Source organism: Cataglyphis hispanica, chromosome 3 (genome assembly GCF_021464435.1).
Source record: "Cataglyphis hispanica isolate Lineage 1 chromosome 3, ULB_Chis1_1.0, whole genome shotgun sequence".
In the NCBI taxonomy this organism is placed as follows: domain Eukaryota; kingdom Metazoa; phylum Arthropoda; class Insecta; order Hymenoptera; family Formicidae; genus Cataglyphis; species Cataglyphis hispanica.
The window spans coordinates 10,756,440-10,774,532 of NC_065956.1; the positions used below are offsets into that span (position 1 = coordinate 10,756,440).

At 38.3% G+C, this 18,093-nt stretch overlaps 1 protein-coding gene across 1 annotated transcript in view; it reads left to right on the top strand.

Annotated features, from left to right (window-relative positions):
* LOC126859424 (hormonally up-regulated neu tumor-associated kinase homolog) overlaps nt 1-18,093 on the top strand; it is a 203,692-nt gene that overhangs the window by 172,096 nt on the left and 13,503 nt on the right. The window lies entirely within an intron of this gene.

Here is an 18,093-nt window from a genome sequence, read left to right on the forward strand (position 1 = left end):
GGTGATGTACGGCGTTGGCCGGCCGTATCGCTTTAATAAAGAAATCGTCCGACATATTACGCACGAGGGAGCGCTTGTGTGAGATCGCGAGACCCTGGAGAACTCGAGACACAACGCTCGTGCGATCGCGGGGTGTCGATAACCACGCGCGTTCCTGTTTATTACGAGCGGAATTACACTCGCGAGGATACTCGCTCGCGCTTCCTTGGCCGAGGATGCTTCCCGTCATCGGCCACGATTAAAAGCGGCTTCCTGAATTAATTAACCGGCAAGTTCTCCGTGCGGATTGCGTCTGCGCTAATTTTGTTCACCATTCAATTTATCGCAGCTCATCAAATTTGTATCTTGTAAGCGGAGATAATCTGCTCAAGCAAAATATTATTCATGCCTCTATATCTTAGCCTCTCTATATCTTACTTTGATATAAAAAAGTTCGCGGATAATTTATAAAATTGAAATAGAAGGGAAAAAGAATTATCATTTATCGCTCCTATTTTTCATCATGTATCATATTATTTTCATATCACATTGTGCATCAGCTAAACGCGCATGTAAAACAAGATTGCCAAATCGAAATCGCACGGATCATTTTTTACGATTCCTGACGCGCATTCATATATATAGAGTGTCTCAATTACATACCACGGCATTTCTCTCTAATAATTAATACCAGATATTATTATAAATTAATAAAAAAATGATTTCAGCATCGAGATTTTTTTATATAGTTAAAAAGTGATTTTGCGGATACATATCATACACGCGAGTTTAAGTAGGTTTAAAATATCCAATGATTCCAGACACCTTATATATCGCGCGTGCATTAGCATCACCGGCATGGAAAGACGCGTGTCGCAATATTTCGGCGGGCGTCGCGACGTCGTATGCATCATCCGGATAGGGGGACCGCTTGATTTTCAACGCATTTATGAAGAAGGCGTCGCGACGCTTCCCTCGCGATGAAGAAAGCGTAATGATGCACGCACGTGACGCGATACGACAAGGGCTAATAGTTTGCTCTCATTGCTCGCGAAGGATCAGCGAATATAAAGTAGCTGGCAATATGGCGTGCATCTTGCGACAGTTTGTTTTCGTCGAAAGCCTCACAATCTAAAAAAAGACATCAAAAATGTAAAAAAAACGCAAAAAGTATATTTTCCTCTTTCAGACAAAATAACAGATCTTACAAAAATGATATTAAAGAGATAGACCAAATAATAGTTTCAAAAAAAAAAAAAAAAAAAAATGGAATTTAATCAAGAGACTAATCAAAATAATTAATAATAATAAAAGGTTTTCACAATAACATAATTAAAAAAGAAATATAAATTACTAGTAGAGAAATTAAACAAAAAAGTTCAAGTACATTTAAAAACTTGTAAAAATAGTATTTTTCTTATAACCGAAAAAGTCTGCTACTCCGATAAAGGATACGGTGTAATGTTGCTGTCACAGAATTGTAATACTGTTTTATACTTGGCGCAAGACGCTACCTAGTCTCTTGATTTCAGATGATAGATCGTCGCTCTCTCACAGGCTCGCACGTCAACTAAGAGTAACAGACGAGGAAGGAAAGATGGAAAGGGTGTCGGACCGGCGAGGGATCTTGCGAGGAGGGTTAGGAAAATCGCTATAAGCGATCGCTTAACCCCTCGAGAGATTAGCCCGTTTCTCCAACTGCGAGGGAAAGAGAGAAATAGTTGTTTGCTGCTAATGGGAATGGAGAAGATTCGGTGCTAAGGATAGTTAACGATCACCGCTCGCGGATGCGTTCCTTTTTGCGCGCCGTGTATATCGTTAAATTAAGACAAACGGAATCAGAAGCTACTTTGATCCTTTTTCTGATAAAGATTCTCTGTTCCGTACGAGACAAGTGATTATTTCTCGATTAAAATTTCCTTCAATTGCTTAATCGAATTATAAACAACAATTCATCACAAACGTTACACTAAAATTAGAAATGTTTACGCAGAACACTCCTATCTTTGCAAGAAGAATACCGAAAAAGACTGATAAATGATGAACAAAGCAGAATTGCGCTATCGTTAATCTTCGAATAAAGAATTAAATTGTTTGTTTCCTTTCGCCTTCGCTATTGTTATATATCGTCGCACATCCCTTCGATAGATTTTTCGCGGCTTTCTTGGAGAAGGAAAGTCATAAGAAAGAGGAAAAGAGGGGAAAGGGGAGTTATACAACGCTCTTTCTTCACCCAGGATCATCGAAACATCCACAGGCCCATATTTTAATTCCGATGAACACCTCCCGGTTTGCTCCAGTATTATTCGTTGGATAAAACCTTGAGGCAAGGATTACAATTTACTCGTACTGTATATGTTATCGTTATCCCGAAAGAGAGAGAGAGAGAGAGAGAGAGAGAGAGAGATTAAGAGAGAAATAGCCCCAATATATCCGGCGAAAGCTGCCTTACGTATTTATCGATACTTTTATTTACGCGAAAATCAATCCTGACAAGTAGTAAGGGTAAACGGTAAAGCTGTAAATCGAGTACCTCTGCCGGATAGTGAACGATAGTTGACGGAACTGATAACATTTTATACACTCGTCTAAAAATCTTAATTAATTACACAGATTATTATATTCTATAACGATTCGTATGATTTTTATCATCTATAAAAAATGTATTGCTGTTAATCTTGTTATTTCGTTCTTGATTTTTATGCCTTTTCAAGTTTGCCATCTATTTAATGGGAATATATAAAGGAATTAAAATTTTTCAATGTTAGAAACATGAAAAGACTCTGATATGAATTTCTATCAATAAGAATTTATAAGAAATTTATTCATTGTTTTCGATGTCAGATGAAAGTACACCAAAGTACAAAAAAATCGAGTGGCAAATATTCAGCAGAAGCGAGTACCGTTTTAATCTAGGGTGTATTCGCAGTAAGCTCCTCTATTTCTCTCTCTCTCTCTCTATCTATCTATTTATCTATCTATTTCTCCGCTTGCCTCGGATCACGTGCAAGGCAAACAGGAGAGGAAAAGACGGAAAAGCATCTTGGAAAGAGTATCAGCGACCGGCTGTAGAAACGTTAATGGACACGGGCACTCGCTATCCACCTAAGTATAGTACTTACGGTGCCTGTATATCCTTCGGCCCGTTATACGCGTAGGTTCGGAGCGCTTCCGCCGGCTGGCTAATCGAGTCTACGGTTGTCTAATTGGCTCCGTTCGCTGCTGCTGACCTTGATCTCTCTCGCGGCTCCTTTTATTCCGCCATTCCTATTCCACCGGCGTGCCATCTCGTCGTCGCCCGGATGTCGCGTCGATTCTTGTCTCATCCGCGCGGAAAGCACAATTACCTCATCCCGAAAAAATTTCATGTAAGGGTAACGACGGACCAAATGATAATGGATAGTTATAGTGCATAATAATCGTTAATATATAGAAAATGTATATTGATTAGAAGTAATATATAATCGAATCAACCACATAATTCAACATTATGTTTCTTTTTCCACTCACACATGTTTTATACAATTTACATTTTTATAAATCTCCTATTCATAAAAGTCATGTATTAGATACATCGCAAAAAAAAAAAAATTAATTTTTTTGATTGATGAAAAATTATCTGCTTTCTTTTCTATTCTTTTTATGAATTGATGAGACTATCGATGGTATCGCAGGCTAATTCTATATATCGAGATCTGACAAGAGAGAAATCTGGCCGATAGAAAATTGTCGGTGCGCCGCAGCGTGACAAAAGGCGACGACACGTGTAACAATGCCAGATCGATCGGCGTGGCGAAATGGCCGATCGACTGATCGACCGATCGGTCGATCTCAAAAGTGCAACAATGCCCGCAGGTCCCACGACACAACCATGGCAGCGGTGTGTTGTCCACGAACTTTACCATTTGTACTAACCGCAAACCGGGGTTTAATCCGCATTAACATGGGAATACGAGTGCATTTCGAGGCCGAGCCTCAATAACGTATTGCCTATTACATGGAAACGATACCGGCCCGATATCTACGTACACACCTCGGACACGTTCGCCCGCGTTGCGACAGCTCTCTTCCAATACTCGTATCGAGTAATTTCAACGCGGAATCTCGCGGCGAGACTGAATCGGCAGTTATATGCCAGTTGCACGGATCACAAACAATCGCGGAACGAATGCACCAATGAATTTATGAGCTACCAATAACTGATTTCTAGATCGATTGACATTTTAAATTAGCATACAAGTTTTTAATTTTATTATAAACTTATTAATTATTATCATATTGACGGTAAACTGTCTTTTATGACTTTCGTGATTTTTTTATCATTTTTTTTAGTGTTAAAATTTGGATAATTTTTTTATAAAATCGACAAAATTTAGCGAAGAAAAATTTACGCTAGATTTGCTAGAATTGCTGGAAACATTATATATAACAACATATAATAATCAGCAATTTAATTTTTAAGAAGAATTTATGCTTATATGATTTATATAAAATTATTTTATTTGTGCGATCGTATACTTAAATATAATTTGTCGGCGGCCGCTCTAAAATAATATTTATTAGGCCTGCTTAGAACTGCGAGAGAATTCGTTTTTATTGAAAGTCCGATCTCGCCGTGGAGAGAATTTAAAGTGGAATTACATCCGGATTTTCTGCGCCGTCTATAATGGATGCATTGCTTTCCAAGTTTCGCAATCGATATCGCCACATAAAAGATATGAACTCATCATCGTTGATAACGAATACTCCAATTTTTTCATAATTCCTGCTAGATTATAAAATCTCATCTGAGCAGAATCAATTTCCATAATATAAATTTAATTTAAATAATATTAATCGGCATTAAAGAAAATAATCTTAAATCGATTTGACACAGTGTAGTTTTTAATTGTAATATTTTTACATTCTTTCTGATTTTTAATTAATAATATTTTAAATATTATTAATTATAAATTATTTATTAAGTATTTTTTTCTATCGTTACCAATGTTTCTATGAAAATATCACTGATCTCTCACATTTTTATTTATTTTTTTTTTCATCTCATATTTTTAGGATCTCCTCTATGTATCTTTACATATTAAATTATTCGAATAATCCGACCTCTATATAGTTATCACCCGCGAAATCGCAACGTCGAAGTGAGAAGATGCGCGGCAGGTGCGTCGCGTAGCTGATCGAACTTGATCCAGTCCCCAGAGGGCGCAGGTGCCGCAGAAAAGTTTCTACGGGTATGAGTCCGGACTACGAGGGCGATATTTCCTGGCTTCCCGCACCAGGCAGTTGACAGGAGTGTGATATAGGAACGGACTCGATTGTTTTTCCAGCGATAAGACGGAGGTGGCGGCAGCGGCGGTAGACCGCCTTCGGGAAGATCGGGGAAACCTCCTGCGGCCCCCATCGCACGCCGCGCGCGCCATTACCGCACGGAAATTACCTCGAAATTAATTTAAACTTTCATAACAAGTAAACTGGCCGGCGGAGACGGAGCGAGATAGCGCCGGATCATCTCGAAGCGAAGTGGCCCGGGTAACCGGAATCGGGCCCGCTCTTAATAGCCGTTGCTGACTCTCTCTCTTGTGAAGTATTAATTAACGGGAAACCGCTGGGGCTCGCGGACTATCCATCGCATTTTTTATTCTGAATTTTAATACCGTTACTTCAAATATGGAATTTCATACATTTATTTTACATGACTCTAAATATAATTAAGACGGAATTTTTTTATGAGGCTTTTCTGAGAGATAAAAGAGGAATTTAACGTCATGTTTTTTTTTTTTGCAATTGTTAATAAGGGTCAAAGTTATGAGGACATTTATCTGCTTTATCGTGGACAAATTCATTATTTTGTTAAAATCGTGTACAAGGAGGTCAACGTAATCAATGTGCAACAATAAAGAAGGATAAAAAGGGATATAGCTCTCCCTAGTCCCCCAATACTAATTTATTCTGTAAAACGCTTACTGGGGCGCGATTTGTCTCCGGAAAAGAAAAACGGAAGCAAAGGGCAAGAACAAATCGAACGCACGTACGGTTTGTCCGTTCACCCGACACTCAGCCGGGTGATTTATTTCTTAAATCAATTAAGGAGATCTGTATGTCGAATCCGTAGGGTCTTACGAGAGAAAGAGAGAAAGATAGAAAGAAAGAAAGAAAGAGAGAGCGAGAGAGAGAGAGAGAGAAAGAATAAGAGAGAAGGACGGTGCAGCAATTCCGGGTGAAGCTCGCGGTTCTTGCCACGTTCGCAAAGAGGGTGAGAAGATCGGAAACACGAACAGGATTGGTGGGGTGTAAAGACTTGCGAGTGAGAGAAAGACGGGATCGATAGGTGCGAAGGAAAGAAGCTTATAAAAAAAGGGGGAGGGAGGGGGGGAGGGGCGTACGAGAAGGAGAGAGAAACTGACGCAATCGCCCGGCTCGCTGCGATTTCTCGCCGCGCGCGTTGCGAGAAAGATTGAGACTCAGCGATTTCGAGATTGATTCCGCACATCCGCGCCCGAAAAGAAGTCTCTGATTAAAATGCGGTCTTTTAATCTATTACGAAATAAATCGAAAATTGAAAAGACTTGTTTTAGCATTAAGAAAATCAACAATTACCGATCAGCGCTCATCGACTTGCGTATCTCGTTCAAATATTTGCTAATTCCATTTTAATCTGCGCGGAGAAAAAGAGTTTTGCGCTGTCGCAGCAAAATCGGCATTGCTACTGCATATTCGATGAGATCTATCTTTACTTTCCGGAATAAGGATCAATTTCTTCTTATATGGAAATATAATTTTTTGTGCAAGTTCAGCAAAATCAATTTCAACAAATAAATTTTTCAACGAGTCTCCCTTTGTCCATATAATCGACGAAATTTATTTTTATGGGTCGCCTAAAAAGTACATTAAACCAGCAAAAATCTTTTTTCTATGCGTATAAACTGATATGTACACGATTCCTAACGTGGATACAAAAAAAAAAAATCTAAAGTAAATCATCTAATTTCTGATGCATCGATAAAGTATGTAATGCACTGATGTATCTACAACGCCGATTGCGAATTTATCCAGAACGTATATTGGCAGTCTTATGGCTGTTCAGAGAGCAAGGACAGCCGTTTATCGCCGCTTTTAATGCGATCATCGAACGCGAACGATGGCAGTTAATGGGTGAAGCGTTTTCGCATTTATCCTCTCCGTGAAAATCGCTCTAAATCTCATACGCCGCCACGTATTTAAATCGAAGCTCTTTTTCTCTCCCTTCTCGCTTTTCTCGCTCGATTCGCAATCCGGATCCTTGAATTGCCTCCGAGAGAAAATCCGGTCGCGGACCATTGCTTTCAGCGCAGGGGTGGTATTGGATGCGTCCGATCGAGCGGATCCTGTCGCAACGATCCCTCAGCAAGGAATTCCGGGATTGCGAGCGACGTCGCGCGCGTGTATGTACGTATGTGCACGCGCACGTGTGTACACAAAAGGCTCCGATCCGAGAGCTTGAAGAGGAATGACTATAGCGGAAGGACCGAGGGACCGAGCTAGGCGGGAAACGCAATTAGAGCTGAACTGGTCGGTGTTAGGAGAAGAGCTTTCGGGCGAGAGGCAGAGAGAAGAAGGAAGGACGGCGAACGAGCAAAATTTTCCTGGGGTTTCCGTGGGCGGAGACCTGGCGAGAGATCGTTCCTGACAGTGACGGAGGGTCCGACTTCCAGAAATCAATGTGATATCTTTTGCGGTCGCCGAAAAAATTCGAGCACAGAGAGCACCATCGATCCTTCCCCTTTTTTGTAACGGCGACTTATTCGGCAGCCAACGATCGCTTCTTTTTAACGCGACACGGCTTTAATCATGCAACCTCTTGCACACACGCGTTCATGTATGGAGATATATCTCGTATAATCTTTTTTTTTCACATGAACATGAACAATACTACCTTCTAAAGATCTATCTTCTATTATTTTTCATCATTAATATCTTTTTGCGAAGTATCAGAACAGGAAGAAAATATTTTTTATTTTATATAGAATTAATTTTTTCCTCTGTCCAGATAAAAAATTTGACGTACAAAAATAATATCAACTAACATATAGATCTTATATCGTCTCATATCCTCACAAAGAGCAATATATCCGCATCGGTTCGATAAGATACTTCGAATATGCGGTATTGTTGAATTTTTAGATGACTTTCCCGTGCACGGTGCAAATTATCTGTGCTACGATACTTTTCTAAGATCATTTTGAATAGAATCGTCCCCCATTTATTCGCAATACTAACAAATTTTGCGCATTTGACGGAACGTATCGTTTCGACCGGTTCGAAGTGTTTCGCCATTGATAAATTCAGTTTTTCATGATTAGCGTATAAAAAATACACAACATTAACTATCTCTCAATTGGATAAAATAAATTTTATTTTTGTGTATTTATAGAATCAAAATTTGAATTTATATTATTAAATTTTGACGATTTTAATCTCTCACCTGAACTAATGTTTAATGCTTTCGTTTCTTATCGATATATCGAAAAAAGCGCTTTCAATTCGAACGATTCGCTTTTATTCGCCGGGAAAAGACGATGAGCATCTGTCGTATATCGGATGAAATCGGGGTTTTCGACTCGCCATGGCGACGCGAGTGAGTCTAAAATCGTATCTGCGCGAAAACATCTCGAGGTACATTGAATAGCGTTCGACGGATATTCGCTCGGTTTCGACAAAGCGCGAGAAGGAATTTTCAGAAATGAATGAACGGTTAGATGAGAGAGACGGTTTTATCAAAACACGCGTATTTCCTCTCGACATCGTCGCTGCGGGAAACGCATTCTTAGCCTTCGTCGCGCGTCTCGATTCAATTTTCGGGAGAGAAATAAAGCGCTCCCGCGTCATATCTTTTTCGCGATATCGCATCGCAACGGGAAATTCTTGTGAGCGAGCGAGGGAGCTCCGGATCGATCGCGCAAGGTCAACCGGCGTTTGTTAATGCGCGGCACGCGCTGACGCCATCCGGTCGCATTTGCATACAACAGAGAAAACGCGTGCGCTGCGCTGCGCTGTTGGCCGCGGTTCACCGTTACCTATCGCTAGGGAGCTTTTCCCTGAACGTCGACGAAAGACATTGCGACAGCAACATGATTTTTCCATCGAAGTGATAAAAGGCTAAGAAGGAAAGAATCCTTAACAGAAAGTGCGATGCTGAGGAATTCTACATAATTTACAACATAATATTTTAACGTAAATTTGAATTTATGAGAATTCTTTTATTCAAAATTTTAGTGAAATTTTTAGTGAAAAATAAAAGCCTATTTAGAAAAGATGAAAATTGAGGAATTATCACAGAAAATTAAACTTACAAAGATTGTATAAAGCAATGAAATTATTGTAAAACATTGAAAAGAAAAAGAAAGAGAGAGAAAAAGATTTTATTTAAAAATTAATGAACGTGTAAAAAATACACCGTTGTATATAATGCGACGAGCATAGAAATCGCTGTGGAAGGAGGAGCACAAAAAATTATGTACGCGTAAGAAGAGATCTATGAAAAATGCGCTGCGTCATAATCCGCCTACAAGTCGTGTTTCGATGAACTTTGCACACGTAAGCTCCATTGGAGCAGACAGACTTGTATCTCATTAATTTGCAAAACAAATACATTTTGCAATCTAGGAGCGCTGTCCGCGAGCAGATTATGCAATTTTTTCTCTTCTTTTACCGACTGCTTCATAACGATAGTCCAAGGCTGCCTACCACCGTTCCGAGCACCTTGACTGTCGTTCTCTTAATCGCCTATCTTAAATCTTGCGCAACGACGTGTCGGTCCTGTCGGCCTTTCGATGAATTTTAATGACCGTCGCGATGCTTAAAAGTCGCAGCGCGTAAAGCTAGACGTACGCGTTCAGGTTCAGGCTTTTGCCTCGCACAGAGAAACGATAGGATTACCGGCGCGAATGTTTTTCCTTTTTTTTTTTCAGCCTCGTCAGTCTGGGGATTCAAGCGTGTCGATTCGGTATTAATATGTACCTGCTTCATTAGCCGGCATACCACTTCATTAGCACCCACTTCAATGCAAACGATCTTTCATTCTCGCTCGATTGTCGATCTTAAATGCGCGATGATTCAATCCATTTGTAGTGAAATTACATATTTCGATTTTTAAGATTCCAGCAGATTAAATTGCTTGATTATACGCATTATATACCAATATTATAGATATAAACTATCTGTCTACAAATCTTATATTTTTCTTATATTTTTTTATTATCAAATATTTTAGTAATATTTTGCACTAATATTATTAAAAATGTCAATAATAAAACATATAAAACATGAAGAAGTACAAATTACTTCGAGAAAAATCACGAAGTAAAGGGTAATGAATAGAAAGCATGCAAAGCTTGGGACACTCTCCGTATATGAGTGATCAATAGCGTTATAAGCGCAAATATCGGCATCGTCGATAAAAGATTAGAGAGAAATCGTTACAAAAGTAATATTGATCCTCGTCTTGGTGACTTTACATATGAACGCATTGCCTTGGTAAACAGTGAGAGCCAATTTGTTTACTCCTCTTTCTCTCTCCTTTCTTTTTTATTAAAAAAACGCATTTGAATACATCCGTCAAGCATGCTTTATGCACCCGATATTAGCACATTTGCCTCTCCGTCTTTTCACCTTTAAATGCATCGCTCGCGAAACAAAACTTGTAAGATCCTCATACCGTCTATTAAATCGCAATACGTCCGTTATTTTCACGAGAAAAATATATGTAATTAAATATTATAAAAATATTAAACGTATTAAAAATATTTTATAGACACAAATTATATATCTATATCAATATCTATATATATATATATATATATATATATATAATATGTGTGCATATAAATAAATATTATAAATACTTTAGCACGATCATATTTTTAAATATCTTAAAATAATTAAAAATATTACAAAAAATATGCATTATATTATATTTAATGTAAAATAGCGCACTATATATAATTGAAATAAGCAATTAATTAATCCCATAAATGTAACAAATAATAAGTTAAATTTGTTATTTTTTTGCTTATTCCATATAATTGCGCCGCTGTCATCCGATATCTTCCCCCCAATCTCTTCCTTTTTTCTTGTTCGTCTTTCGCTGCTTCTTCACATTTAACTTTTACTCGCGCAAACACGTTTAATTATGATCGCACATGCATTAATCACAAGAATCTATTCGCGTGTTTGTAATTAATTGTATTTATGCAAATATTATGCGAATAACAAAGAACAAATAAGAAAGGAAGAGGCATAGAGCTACGACAAACCAATTATAGAATGAGCAATTTTTTATTTTGTTTAATTTATTATTCGTTATTTATAATTATGGATATTACAATATTTTTGAATATGTTTTTAAACTTATTTTTCGCGAGCGATACAAGATCTTTAGCAAGAAGTTAGCTTTACTTATTATACTATTATACACCTGAATTTGATGTTTCATAGAAAAAATGCCAGGTTAACAAAGATCTTTTTCGTTCTTGCTCCCACAATTTCCCTCCTTCCGGCACTGATTTTGTTCTTGTATTTCATTATGCAAATTCTTAACCGATTATACGCCACATCACCGATATGTTATCGCGTACAGTATTTCTTGTTGAATAGCATTAAAAGTATATTTTTGTGTAAATCCGCCAAATGTATAATCCACACAAATTATCAATGATAAATTTTGCAAAAAAGAAAAGAGAAGATCATAATTATTAACTTTTATATTTAATTTTATATTATATTTTATAATAAAATAAAATTAGCATAATGCTCAAATAGAAACAAAATACAAATATTAGAATTATAAATTAGAATCTCTAAAAAAAAATAAAAATTGGGAAAAGTTAATGAATTATATTATGATAATTTCTGTTTGAATATTATGCTTATTTTATATTATAAAATATAAAAGTTAAAGTTAATAATTGTAATCTTCTCTCTCTCTCTTTTTCTCCCCAAAATTTATCGTTGAGATATTCTCTCTCTCTCTCTCTCTCTCTCTCTCTCTCTCTCTCTTTCTTCTCTCTTTTCCTCTTACATCGACGCAATCCAATAATGTATAATCGCGATATCAAAAAATCGCTGGCACTCTGCGTTCACGTTCAAGCGTAAAACATGAACTTCGAGATGGGCATCTTTCCTCTTGTATAAGCGGCACTCGCTATTATTGTCTTGTTCGCTTTCATCGCCGCTGCGATATAATAATAAATCTTCCCCTCTCGTGTCCCGTATGGATTGAAAGGGGTACGATCTAGGCGGGATGTATCTGAGAAACACCAGAGGAATATCGCTGGGACGATTTCACGGAAGACTACACGCGATAGAGTCATATCCTGTTACGAGGAAACGTAAGGCGGAGTGACAAGCGAACGATTATCTCGTAGACGAGACGAGCACCTTTGATGTTTTCCCGTCTGTGATATACGCTCATTCTCGTGACTCTATTCAAGAGCTACTCTCGTCATTCAAAAGTATCCTTCTGAAAAATGCCGTCTATGTCATGTAACACTTTTATTAAAAGAAAATCGACACATCGATCGCGAGCCTTATTATATGTATTGCTAATATTCCTCAACGTGATCAATAAAATTTTGATAATCATTCATAAAATATGTAAAGTAAAATAATATAAAAATAAAGTAGAATAAAATATACAAAATATATAAAGTAACGTGCAACACAATTAAATGCGAGAATGCTGATTTCTTTTATCATATATTGAGTCTCGAGAGTAGTCGTTTTAAACTTTATTCTCTTTTGAGTTATTTATATTCTTTTATTATTGTTAGATTGTTTTCAGACAACGTCCAAAGTCTTCAATGTCTTTGTCTTTGTCTTCAATTTTTGTTTTACAGTTACGCTAATATAACGTACGCGATTATAGCTTTTCTGAAATATTGCAATTATGATAGCTATAAAATGATAAATAAAAATATTTTTAGTCATTTTTACAGCATTTACAACTTTCTCGGTAGCTCGAAATCTCCAGAACTGAATAATCTATCGATGTATTTTCGTCGTAGGAAATCGATAGAACTCGCGCACTCGCCTGTGGCACTTTTCGAAGTCCGCAGGATAAACGCGCCACGGCGCCACGGAAAGTCGGATTCGGGCGAGTTTATAGTCGAACGCTATAAAAGCGAAAGAGCAATATAAAGCCATATCCGGGCAAGCTTGCTGCAGAATGGCTAGACCAATCTCAAATATCTTTCATCTTTTGCCGCTTTTCTACCGGCGAGAGACTCGGAATACTTCTGGTAAAATCACCATCCCCCCAATCACGCTCCTCTTCCGTCCTTCTTTCTATCGATAACACCTCTTTCGTTCTCTCTTTTTACTTGCATTTATTGACTGGACGGGTCTTGTGATGACAGCACCGAATCTGTAAGCGACTGTAAATTCACGAATTCCCGATAGATTGATCGATAGATAATAAAATCGACATTCATTAGTTCGTATCTGAGAAACTTTAGAAACGACCCGCCACTTGCCGGGATCTTTGAGATCGCGCTTGATACCGTATAATCCGTATATCATGTTCCGATTTTCTTTTAATGATAGTACGATAACGCATAATATTAATGACAATAAATATCTTTAAATATCAATTTTATTTAAACAAAGTGTTAATCACAGTTTTAATCTAAAATAATTTTATAATTATTTCGACATTGAAACAACTACTTTAATCCTCTTAATTTACATTTAATATATGTGACAGTATATGCATCGATTCTCTCTTGCAACACGATGATATATAATATTGTTGATGCAGTGAAACTAATTGATAAATGTCAGAATTTTTGAGTTCGATGGAGAACGATCTTAGTCGTTCATAAAAGAAAGGGGAAAGCCAAAATCGGTGTATCTAGTAAGACTTAGTTTAGGACCAAAGGGAACGGACTCTCGAAGAAGGACTAATTTGCACGGAGATTGATGCTCGTACGACCTGACACGTTCTAATGGAAAAGATGTGTCTCTAATATCGCCGCCCGATCGCCCATCGGGAAACTATATCCGTCCGCCGTAAATCCCATCGGAAGAACTTTCGACTTGCTAGTTTGCTCGCCAATACTGCCGATTAGCCAATTTAATCTTTCATTTCCTTTGCGCACGAAAAATGTCCAAAATTATTGCACAAAATTTTATCTTTAATATACATATAACAAATGAGCTAAATTTTTGCAGATTTCGCCGTTTTGAAATGTTTTATAAAATTTAATCCAACTTTTATATCAAATTTTCGATTTCACCGCAATAACATCTGCTTTTTTCACGTTCGATCGGGCAATTCGCCACCAATACTCCCGGTGCGGTGCAATCTTTTTTCTCCAAAATTGGATTTCCAGCTCGACCGGCCGCGATCATATACCGTCGCGTCGCATACACACTGTAAAATTTAACGCTCGCAATTACGAGTTCCGCACCGCGTCGCATTTTCGTCGCGGTGAACACGGTGGATATATTCGATTACAAATTGATCGTTCGAACGGGGGCTGAATGTTCGCGAAACAATGAGGATTAACGAGTAGCTCTAATTCATCCCGTTATGAAAAGATAAAAGTAACGAATAAAGCGCGCGCGCACGCTTTTTTATCGTTTTATTGTTCGGCACTGGCGCATTTAAATTCGTATTAAAATACTGTCATGAGATTTTCGTCGCGCTTTTGAATGCACTGGAGTGCATTAAATAAATATGGTCTTTTTTGGTAAAGCACAGTAAATTAATTATCACAAATAAACTGCTGCAGAATCATAATTGATTAAAAGAAGAAATTTCAAAAGAAAATTTTGATGAATTCTCTATAAATAAAATTAATTATTTGTACTAACTTTGCAATGTCGAGAGCAGTCATTTTTTCCCGATAAAAAATTATTATATTATTGTATTTATTTTCATTTATTTGTGTGTAGTGGTACATTATATTCAATTTAAAATAGGAGAGATAATTCGATAATATAAAGTTCAGTTCTTTTAGTTTTATCCGCAATCAAGAACAATAAGAATCATCAGACAAAGATTTTCAGAAGAATCCCGAATTTTCTACAATCACGTGCAGAGTTCTGTTAAAAATTTCACTTTTATCGCGTAATAAACAAGCAAAAAGAACTGAAGAAGTTAAAAGAAAGTTGCCTACGAAATCGACTTTAGACGTATGACCGCTTCTGCGATAAAATACCGATAAAATCATAACAACAAGAGGAGTTTTGAATATGCGTATGATGCATAGGTCAGGCTGAGTGGCGTGCATCGACCCTGAGGAGTCGATAGCGTCGACGGCGTTCGGCGTCGCGATGCTCGCAGAACTTCCCTCCCTATCTGTACGTTGAACCTGAGGGGTTCGGTACGTCGCTCTCGAGCGGCAATCGCAACCCTTTACGGCTCCACGACCTCTCGGCAACCTTCTTTGCCTCCTTCTTGTCCTCCCTGCGTCTATCTTTTCTTCTCCCTCCGTCTTCTCTCTCATTCTCTCTCCCTCTTTCTCTTATTTGACTTTAGTCCTTCACACACGCTCGCCTACGCACGCCGCAAAAGTGCCAATGCTCCTGACGCCAACGTCGGCCCACCGTTAATTCCCCGCCTCGACGCCCACGATCGTTTTCGGTCTTAACTCTTTGTTACGCGATGAACACGAACGAAGCAGATACGCCACTTCTTCCAGTTTGCTGTATTTATGATGCTATTGAAGACGTCTGTGATCTTTTGTAAACTTTATCGATTAATTCCAACTCGAATGTTTATATACATAATGTCTATATACTAAGCAAGACAATGGAACTATCAGCAAAATTTATATATATATATAAAATTGCATTTTCAGAAAATTTGCTTGTTGTATAAACTATTAATGATACATGTAATAACTGAAAAAAATATCTATCGTAATTTTCTCTGTTTCTTTTACTTTTACATATGATATTTATCCAGTTATCTTTTACTTTTGAAAAGGTTTTAATTTTTAAAATGTTTTGCTTGTGTTAAGAAAATTAATCAACCGAGAGAGTCTTGCTTATCGAATATAAAATGCAATTCTTGTTGGACGTAAATACAATTTATGCTGGACGTAAATTAAATTATAAAATGTCGTCTATTGTCCAATAAGACATGTATATTTTCAGAGTAAGATGTTTCGATATTTGCCTTCGTAGACACGGTCGCCTTTAATATCGATTTCGCGGCCTGAAACCGCCCAAGCGCCTCGACGGGGTACCGTTCGAGTGTATTTGACTGGAAATTGACCCTTAGGAACTTTTAATGGGCACCCTGCCACCCAAGCCTTTTCCGCCGCTCTTCTCCTTCTCTACCCCTCCTTCACGTGACCCTTCGAGACGGATCTCGCAAAAGATTTCCTTCGAACGCACGTTCGGTCCAAAAAACATTGCCTCTCGTTAAAATCACAGCCCCCTCTGATCGTATGTTTCCCGAAATTCGACAGAAAATTTAATGATATATTGCCGGCATGCAGTTACAATCACATAGGGAGGATAATAATTTTCTACGATAATAGTTTTCGACGATGATAGTTTAAATCTCAATCCACAATCTTTTATAAAGATAAGAAACTATAACACAAAGTAGAAAGATGAAATAATTTAGACAAAGTATAACGGAAATTAGATAAACGTTATTGCCAGTATTATCATATAAATTGTTGAATGTAGGGTCTCTTCCTGCCTTTTTATTGAATTCCGCGACGTATAAAGATAAGTTTAAAAGATAATTTATTTTTCCGCAACTCCCTACATGTCAAATGTTTCGATATACTTTTTGCATCGTTAATAAAAAAAAAAATTATATATGCAGATACAATAATAGTTACGAATTCAGGAAATAGGGATACGAATTAATGTAATATGGAGGGAAGAATCGACCGTAAGGGGGGAAAAATGGCCTCGCGTGTATCGTTAAACCACCCGCAGAATTATCGATACTCTCCTCCCATGCAAGTTCAACCACCCTCGCTGTTTGGCGACCGAAGCGAGCCCCCTTGGAAAATATCCCCCTCGACTAATCTAACATTGTCCATGGAAGTCCGCTAATCTGACTCTTAATGCGACCATACCACTCTCCCCGCACTCTCCCCGTACTCTTTCGTAGACGAAGGTTGCCATCTCTTGCAACGAATAAGCTGCTATAATGATGCATTATGCCGCAACAATAGGCAACGGAGACTCCGGTTTCCCAAATGGAAACCCAAGAGCTCCCGGATTCTGTGTCCCTGTTCTTCCTCTCTCCCCCTCCTTTTCCCCCTTGCTCTCCCTCTCTCTCTCTCTCTCTCTCTCTCTCTCTCTCTTTGCAATTATCGGGACCGTGGAATGCGCGTCAACTCGACTTATTGTGAATTCGAGCTTAAAATTAATTCCTGGCTTGCTCGCGGATTTGAGCATAAGAATGACTGGCGACTGGTTTAAATGCAAATACCAGGATATTTAAATATCGTGATTTATTTATTGATTCTATTATGAAACATTGTCAGTCGAGTATCATCAATCGGTATTACACATCAATCGTATTTAAGTTACTCGTATTTAACTTCCTTCCACACTTGCGCTTCATGAAAGCTATAAGTCGTATTTTTTGCATCTGGATGTGAATTTAGACGGCAAACAAAAAAAAGATCGCAAAGGGAGCCACACATGGGTGCTTCTATTGCCTTTATTGAAATCCGGGATTCCACTGTCGTTCAGGATTTCATCGTGGGCATTAGCATGTTTCGCTGGCGACGTTCAAAGGCTCCTCGGCGGATTTTCGACGCGAAAATAAAAGGGATCTTCCTTCTCGCGGTAAGAGAAGCATCGCCGTTTTTCCCCGCGCGAGAAGAAAACGCATGTAGAATTGTGCGAAAACGCGCGACAGAGAGGACGTTCGGGTTTGCCGAATAAAAAGGGCCGGATGGTGAGCGAGGGGGAGGAGAAGTCCGGATAGGCCGGAGATAAAGCGAAATAACGGGGGTATATTTTTCGGGTTTCACGCGAGCTCTCCGCAAGCGCGATTTCTCGTACCAAATAAAAATAGGTGCCGTCGCGGTCGCCATAAATATTCCACGGGTTCGACCCCTAGGTTTCGGACCGGCGCCCCCGCGCTCAAACCCTCGT